The sequence below is a fragment of the Bos taurus genome, chromosome 14, assembly GCF_002263795.3.
Source record: "Bos taurus isolate L1 Dominette 01449 registration number 42190680 breed Hereford chromosome 14, ARS-UCD2.0, whole genome shotgun sequence".
Lineage (NCBI taxonomy): Eukaryota > Metazoa > Chordata > Mammalia > Artiodactyla > Bovidae > Bos > Bos taurus.
The window spans coordinates 58786691-58796064 of record NC_037341.1 but is presented as its reverse complement, the minus strand read 5'-3'; positions in this window follow the sequence as shown (position 1 = coordinate 58796064).

Here is a 9374-nt window from a genome sequence, read left to right as displayed (position 1 = left end):
AATATTTGTAGGAGAATTAATGAATAGATGGGCTAATAAGTGATTTAGAGGTCTCTGTAATGAGGGGTAAATGAAATTGCTTAATTATCTAGTGAATCATGCCTCAAAAAAGCCATTAGGTTTGGTTGATGTTTCCAAATCTTTTTCCCCTACAGAAAGCAGAAGACATTCAAACTACCTAGAAAACTTTAGACTTTGTATTTCCAAGTAAAAAATAGTCATCACCTATGAACACACATAACTACACTCCTTTTTAAACTTCTAATAAGAGCAGAAAAACCTGTTAGGTTCCATCAGCAGAGCCCATATCATAAAAGAGGTGTTTGGTTTGACTAATATAAGATAAAAGGTGACAGCTCCATTTATCTTCAAAGCCAGGGTCATTGAATTTTCTTCCCCACCCCAGCACTGGAGTGGTTCTGATACTGCGGATACACAATAGCATTATGAAGTGTGATACCCATTACTCCATTACAAACATCCACAATCCAAACGGTGCAGGGACCTTAGAAGCTAAACTAGCAGATTCAGTTAGACCCAATAAATACTAAAACTCCATTTAGACTTTTGGATACAGCTTTGCAGTTACTCCTTCTACAGAGAAGTAGGAGAAGAGAGAAACCAGTGTGTTACCTCCCTTGTTCACTGGCTGGACCTGTTAACATTAAGGAAAAATTAAGTCCTCATATTTATGTCTATCTATCTAGTACATATTTCAATATATGAGGGCATACATACTTATAATATCAGTTCAGTTCAGTTGATTAGTTGTGTTGAACTCTTTGCAACCCCATGGAATACAGCACACCAGGCTTCCCTGTCCAACACCTACACCCAGAGCTTGCTCAAACTCATGTCCATTGAGTTAGTGATGCCATCCAACCATCTCACCCTCTGTCATCCCCTTCTCCTCTTGCCTTCAATATTTCCCAGCATCAGGATCTTCTCTAATGAGTCAGTTCTTCGCATCAGGTGGCCAAAGTGTTGGAACTTCAGCTTCATCATCAGTCCTTCCAAAGAATATTCAGGATTCATTTCCTATAGGATTGCCTGGTTTGATCTCTTTGCAGCCCAAGGGTTCAAAAGCACTGACTCTTTGGCGCTTAGCTTTCTTTGTGGTCCAACTCTCACATCCATACATGACTACTGGAAAAACCATACCTTTGAGCATATGGACCTTTGTTGGCAAAGTAATGTCTCTGCTTTTTAATATGCTGCCTAGGTTGGTCATAGCTCTTCTTCCCAGGAGCACAGTCTTTTAATCTCATGGCTACAGTCACCATCCACAGTGATTTTGGAGCTCCAAAAAATAAAGTCCCTCACTGTTTCCCCGTCTATTTGCCAGAAAGTTATGACCCACCTAGATAGCATAGTAAAAAGCAGAGACATTACTTTGCCAACAAAGGTCCATCTAGTCAAGGCTATGGTTTTTCCAGTAGTCATGTATGGATGTGAGAGTTGGACTGTGAAGAAAGCTGAGCACCGAAGAATTGATGCTTGGGAACTGTGGTGCTGGAGAAGACTCTTGAGAGTCCCTTGGACTGCAAGGAGATCCAACCAGTCCATTCCAAAGGAGATCAGTCCTGGATGTTCTTTGGAAGGAATGATGCTAAAGCTGAAACTCCAATACTTTGGCCACCTCATGCGAAGAGTTGACTCATTGGAAAAGACTTTGATGCTGGGAGGGATTGGGGACAGGAGGAGAAGGGGACAATGGCTGGATGGGATCACTGACTCGATGGACGTGAGTTTGAGTGAACTCCGGGAGTTGGTGATGGACAGGGAGGCCTGGCGTGCTGCAATTCATGGGGTCACAAAGAGTCAGACACGACTGAGCGACTGAACTGAACTGAACTGAACTGATGGGACCAGATGCCATGATCTTATTTAAGCCAGCTTTTTCACTCTCCTCTTTCACTTTCATCAAGAGCTTTTTAGTTCCTTTTCACTTTCTTCCATAAGGGTGGTGTCATCTGCATATCTGAGGTTATTGATATTTCTCCCAGCAATCTTGATTCCAGCTTGTGTTTCATCCAGCCCAGCATTTTGCATGATGTACTCTGCATATAAGTTAAATAAACAGGGTGACATATACAGCCCTGATGTACTCCCTTCCTAGTTCTCGCTGTATGCTTCTTGACCTGCATACAGATTTCTCAGGAGGCAGGTAAGGTAGTCTGGTATTCCCATCTCTCTAAGAATTTTCCACAGTTTGTTGTGATCCACACAGTCAAAGGCTTTAGCATAGTCAATGAAGCAGAAGTAGGCATTTTTTTCTGGAAATCTCTTACAAGATGTGTATTTATAATATGTGTATACTTAATTTTAGGGCTTCCCTGCTAGCTCAACTGGTAAAGAATCTGCCAGCAACACAGGAGACCCCAATTTGATTCCTTGGTTGGGTAGATGCCCTGGAAAAGGGATAGGCTACCCACTCCAGTATTCTTGAGCTTCCCTGGTGGTTCAGATGGTAAAGAATCCACCTGCAATATTGGAGACCTTCGTTTGATCCCTGGGTTGGGAAGATCCCCTGGAGGAGGGCATGGCAATCCACTCCAATATTCTTGCCTTGAGAATCCCCATGGACAGAGGAGCCTGGAAAGCTACAGTCCATGGGGTCACAAAGAGTCAGACATGACTGAATGACTAAGCACAGCGTATATAATTATAAATGTTAAATAACTTGTTATTGTTTTCATAATACACATCATATAACATCTGAAGAGGTTGACCACCCCCCAAACTCGTTTACATTGTATAAATATTTGATCTTTAGAGTGTGTTATATCTATCATACTAGAAATTGAGAAAGGATAAAATGTTTCTTTTTATTGTCCCCTACAATTAAAAGTGACTTCAGAGGAAGAGTGAGAGACAAGTAACTTCATAAATAACTACTTGTTATTCAGTTACGACTATTTGTGCTAACATGCAAGTCAATATCATGAAACAAGAATGCCTTGCAACAATAAAACCCGGTTCTTCTCAAAGTGAGACACAGCACTGAGTTTGAAGCACATTCATCACACTGACTCAAGTTCAGTTGAGGGAAAGCAAACATCTCAGTGTTTTTTAACCTGGCAAAAAGACACAAAAACGTTTTCTTCTTTTCATCATTTTAAGAAGGTAGGAAAGCAAAAATATTGTCTGAGTTACCTCTTTAAGCACAATTTAGTCTCCTTGAGAAGACAAAATGCTGAGCTTGGAGGTGACTGGGTAACACAGAATTGAAGCCCATTTTGAAGACACTCCCGGTTGTCAGCCTCAGGAGAAATGTGATGTAGCCTTTGATAAGAATAATGGATTTGGCTCATTACTGGCTGAAGACACGTGTTGTGAGATGGAGTATCCTCAAAGCAACAGGGAAATTTCGGCTTCCTTCAAAATGGCAAGGGTTGAGGCACTGATGAGGCTAACAGTACACACAGGTACTAAGAAACAATCTAATGCAGAAGGCTTCTTCTATGGGATTACCTAATTTCAAAATTAGTTGTAAAAATTCATGTCAGGCTTCTAAGAGATGCAACTGATAACAACAAACACCTTTTTTTCTTTATTAAAATTTTTTTTCAAATTGAAGTGTAGTTTACAATGTTATATTTCTGGTGTACAACCAAGTGATTCAGTCATACATATACACATTCTTTCTCATATTCTTTTCCATTATAGTTTGTTACAAAATATTGAATATAGCTCCCCATGCTATGCAGTAGGATTTTGTTGTTTGTCTGTTTTACATATAGTACTTTGAGCTTCCCAGGTGGTGCTAGGAAAGAACCTGCCTGCCGATGCAGGAGACATAAGAGACCTGAGTTCAATCCCTGGGTCAGGAAGATGTCCTGGAGGAGCCCACGGCAACCCATTCCAATATTCTTGCTTAGAGAATTTCCATGAACAGGGGAGCCTGGTGGGCAACAGTCCATAGCGTTGCAAAGAGTCGAACACGACTGAAATGACTTAGCATACGTGCGCAGTTTGTATCCGCTAATTCCAAACTCCTAATTCATGCCTCCCCCCCTTCTCCCTTTGGTAACCATAAATTTGTTTTCTACGTCTGCTTCTGTTTTGTAAATAAGTTCATTTGTACCATTTATTTAATTCCACATATATGTGATACCGTATAATATTTGTCTTTCTCTCTCTGACTTCACTTATATAGGACAGTCTCTGGGTCCGTCCATGTTGCTGCAAATGGCATTGCGTCATTATTTTATGGCCGAGTAGTATTCCATTGTATATTGTACTACATTTTCTTTATCCCTCAATATGTGGCTGGACGTTTAGGTTACTTTCATGTCTTGTCTGTTGTAAATAGCACTTCTGTGAACATTAGGGTACATGTGTATTGTCAAATTACAGTTTTCTCCAGATATACACCCAGTAGTGGGATTTCTGGGTCATATGGTACATTTATTTTATTTATTTAAGGAACCTCCATACTGTTCTCCAGAGTGGCTGCACCAATTCATATTCCCACCAACACTGTAGGACAGTTCCATTTTCCCCACATCCTCTCCAGCATTTATTGTCTGTAGACTCTTTGGTGATGCCCATTTTGACTAGCGTGAGGTGATACCATGTAGTTTTGGTTTGCATTTCTCTAATAATTAGTGATGTTGAGCATCTTTTCACATGACAAGATGTCCATCTTTTGTCTTGAAAGATGAAGAGATGACCACATGAAAAGATGTCCAGCCTATTGTCCATCTGTATGTCCTCTTTGGAGAAATATCTACGTAGGTCTTCTGCCCATGTTTTGATTCGTTTGTTTGTTTCTTTCATTTTGGGTTGTATAAGTTGTTTGTATATTTTGGAAATTAAGTTCTTGTCAGTCGTATTGTTGCCAAATATTTTATCCCTTTCCTTAGGCTGTCTTTTTGTTTTATTTATGGTTTCCTTTGGGCACAGCTATCTTTAGAAATGTAGCAAATCAACTTGTAGCCTTAAAAAATATTTTTATTTTAATACCACATTATATATTTTTGTTTCTAAGTATTGTGTTGATTTTATAGTTATTTGAATGCAGACTTATTTATGGTCAAGGGTATAAACGTGAATATAAGTACATGTAGAGTGAGGATTCCAATATTATGTTTACACAGGGTTGATTCACCTATTTATTAAGTATATCTTAGATAATTACATGTGCTTGGTGACTTTTGTTCAAAATAAGGGCATCTAGCAAAAGCCGAATATCTTACCCCATTCTAAAATTCTATTCAAAGCTATTTGATTGTTGCAAATCAACGCTAATAATAAAAACTTCAGTAAAACAGAAGCTACATTTTATGGTGCATTCCATGGTACTCTTCTTTTGGAGAGGAACAGAAAAACCAAGACTTTTCAATAGATATATAATAAATGACTTGTTCCTATATAAGACATATAGCTCTGATAAATAAAACATAGAAAGGAAAAGGATCAAGTTATATCTTGCTGAGTAAAAATTCATCTTAAAAGATTTTCCATACACTCATTAAGAGGATTAACAATACTAATTTCTGTAGCCCAGGGAATCAAAGTAGATTTAGACTTTGGGTCTGGCAGGTGGTCTGTAGAAAAAGTCTTGAATATGTTGGATGGGAGTTGCAGTGATGTAAGGATTTCCCTGGTGGCTCAGACGGTAAAGCGTGATGTAGAGAAATAGAACTTCCAAGTCCCCATTCTTTGTGAGATAGTAAGTCAACAAGTCTAAAGCAAGCAAAATGAAGATTCCCTGTTCACAAGATAGGGGAAATTTGGCTTTGAAAATTTCTTTCTAATAATGAAATGTATGGGACTTAGACCTTTTCTAGATTTCAGTATAAGTCTTGATTCTTTCCTAGATATTGGTAAGATTGTCAGTAATACTTATTCTCCATCTTCATACATTGTTTCTGAACCTGTGAATGTTTTCTATTCCCAACTCTAAAATTTCTTCTCCTCTGTTTCAATTCCAGACACACATCTCTATGCCCCACTTATCTATAATTTTGTAACATTGAGGACATTTGCAATACCTTTGTAAATGAGTTTTATACTCTGTATAAAAGCACATTGTCAAGTATATGATTAAAAATTCATTAATCTTTTAAAAAATTTTATTGAAGTATAGTTGATTTACAATGTTATGTTAATTATTGCTATAAAGCAAAGTGATTCTATTATACATATATATTCTTTTCAAAATATTATTTTCTATTATGATTTGTCATAGAATATTGAATATAGTTTCGTGTGCTATACAAGACCTTGTTGTCTATCCATTCTCTATGTAAAAACTTACATCTGCTCACCCCAACCTCCCTCTCCATTCCTTCCCCAACCTCCTCCCCCCATTAAATTTTAACTATTACTACTATGGCTTCCCTGATGGCTCAGATGGTAAAGAATCTGCCTGCAATGTGGGAGACCTGGGTTTGATCCCTGAGTTGGGAAGATCCCCTGGAGTAGGGCATGGCAACCCACTCCAGTATTCTTGCCTGGAGAATCCCCATGGACAGAGGATCCTGGGAGGCTACAGTCCATGGGGTCACAAAGAATCAGACATGACTGAATGACTAAACACACAAAGCACACACACACACACACACTACTGCTACTGCAACTATCTCTGTTACGATTAAGCTGATATATAATATGCCTAGAACTTATGGTATATATTGAATAGACTAAAAATAATTTTGATCTTAGTTCTCTCTTTTAGCAGAGTGCTTTAGGTTTGACTCCTAGAACACTTATAGTTCTGTGGCCAGAGAGATTTAGTATTCAGCAATTCTCCATGCGTTCTTTAACATTTCATTGAAATGTTCTCCACTGAAATAAACTTTTTAGCTATGGTGCTATATAAGTGAAGTTGCTTAGTTGTGTCCAAACTCTTTGCGACCCCATGGACTGTAGCCCACCAGGCTTCTCCATCCATGGAATTTTCTAGGCAAGAGTACTGGAGTGGGTTGCCATTTCCTTCTCCAATGGTACTATATAGCCTATGGCTATTTCCAATCTAGACAGTGGGAAAGGGTGTGGAGAGCAGCATCTAAGCTCCAACTAAGAGCAATATTGTTCTTTATTTGCTAAGTCGTGTCTGACTCTTTTGTGACCCCATGGACTATAGTCTGCCAGGCTTCTCTGTCCGTGGGATTTCCATGGACAGTATTCAGGCAAGAATACGGAAATGTGTTGCCATTTCCTTCTCCAGAGGATCTGCCCAACCCAGGGATTGAACCTGCATCTCCTACATTTGCAGGTGGGTTCTTTACCACTGAGCCACCAGGGAAACCCAAGAGCAGCACAGAGAATCCTGAAGAGCTTGGAAGAGATGGGCTGTATTACACAGCTCAAATACAGGCCATGATGTGCTAGAGGCAGTAGGGTAATCTCTTACTCTTACCTTCAGAACGGCTAATATTCACCGTTTCATAAATGTTAGCAGTTCACATTTTCTCATTAAGTCATCATGATGGCCATAAGGAGTAGGTATTTCATTTTCCTCATTTTATAGAGATGTAGGCTGAGTTCTTAGAAGATTAAGTGACCTACCCTAAGTTTGGTTGAGCTCTGGAATCCAGCTGAGAAGTGAGACAATGGGATTTGGGACAATTTTTTTTTTTTTTTTTCCCTCTTGTGGGCTCAGTTTCTACATCTTAAGGAATTGTTTCATGGTTTGAAAAAGATGGTTTAATCTTAAACAATGAAAGTGAAAGTGAAGTCTCTCACTCATGTCCGACTCTTTGCGACCCCATGGGCTGCAGCTTGCCAGGCTCCCTCGTCCATGGGATTTTCCAGGCAAGAGTACTGGAGTGGGGTGCCATTTCCTTCTCCAATCTTGAACAATAAATATTAGCTATTGTTGTCACAAAACAGGTAAATGACAGACTAGAGTAGGATTCAAACCTAGGTTTCTCAGACTCCAAAATCTATTTTGAACCACTGAATACAACACCCTCCCCATTTTAGTCTATAATATGGTGTTCCATCACCTAATTTATCATTTAATCAGAAGTCTGCAACTGTATTCCCAATAAATCTTGGAAAGCATAACACTGTCAGTCCTTCTTGTCCAGTTCTTCATATCAACCTTCTCTATTCAGTGAGTATGATAATTACTCACTTGACAAACATGTATTGAGGATCTGTTATGTAGTAGGCAACGGACTAAGAGCTGGAGCTACCAAGAGGGGCTCACAATCTAAAGGACAGGATAGACACCACACCCAGCAAATGTCAGTCAGCATTATTAGAATTACTTTTAAAAATGACTGTAGACAGTTTAAGGAAACTCTGTGGGCCCTATGCAACAGCTCAACCAAACCTCAAAAGATTAGAGGTTAAAAAAATTTGTCAAAATAAAGAAAGATAAATATATATTGGACGTTGGGATAGACTGTGCTCTTATTTACTAATATCTCATTCTTTTGTGGGAAGGATTATGTGTTCTTAGCCTCTTATGTCAGTTTGGGCCACATGGCTTGCTTTGTTTTTTATTTTTTAAAAGAATCTTGCTTTGTTATTTATTTTTTATTTATTTGGCTTTGTCAGATCTTTGTTTCAGCAGGTGGGCTCACTAGTTGTAGCACATGGGCTTAGCTGCCTCGCTGCATGTGGGATCTTAGTTCTCCCACCAGGGATTGAACGTGCATCCTCAGGAAGGCAGATTCTCAACCACTGGACCGCCAGGAAAGTCTCCACATGGCTTGTTTTAGTCAACAACTTTTGTGTGTGTGCTCATTCTTGTCCAACTCTTTGCAACCCCTTGGGTTATAACCCGCCTGGCTCCTCTGTCCATGGAATATTCCAAGCAAGAATACTGAAGTGGGTTGACATAAGGGATCTTCCCAACCCAGCGATGGAACCCAAGTCTCTCGGATCTCCTGCATTGGCAGGCAGATTTTTTTTTTTTTTTTTTACCACTGAGACACCAGGGAATCCAATGAAATGTTTATGTCTAGGTAAAAGCTTTAAAAGTCTTCCCAAGATTTGCCATATTCTCTCTTTCCCTTTGTCTATAAATGAACAATTAGTAAATATTTCAGAGTTTGCAGGCAACACAGTCCCTGTTGCATATTCTTTTTTTTTTTTTAACCTTAGCCATTTAAAAAATTTTTGAAGCATTTTTAGATCATTGGTCATTAAAAAAAAAAAAAAAAAGCCCACAGATGGTAGGTCAGATTTGCCCACTATTTTGCCAACCTCTGTTCCAGATAATGGATGTAGAATGAGAAGAGTGATGACAGGGAGCAGAGAACCCAGGTGACCCGTGGTGGGCATGTGTTGTGATGATAAATAAAACTTTCTTACGAGCAGCCACTGAGACTTCAGCATTATTTGTTACTATAGCATAATATACTCTAACCCGAGAGATAGCAAATGTTGAAACATTCCACCAGGGGAAATTT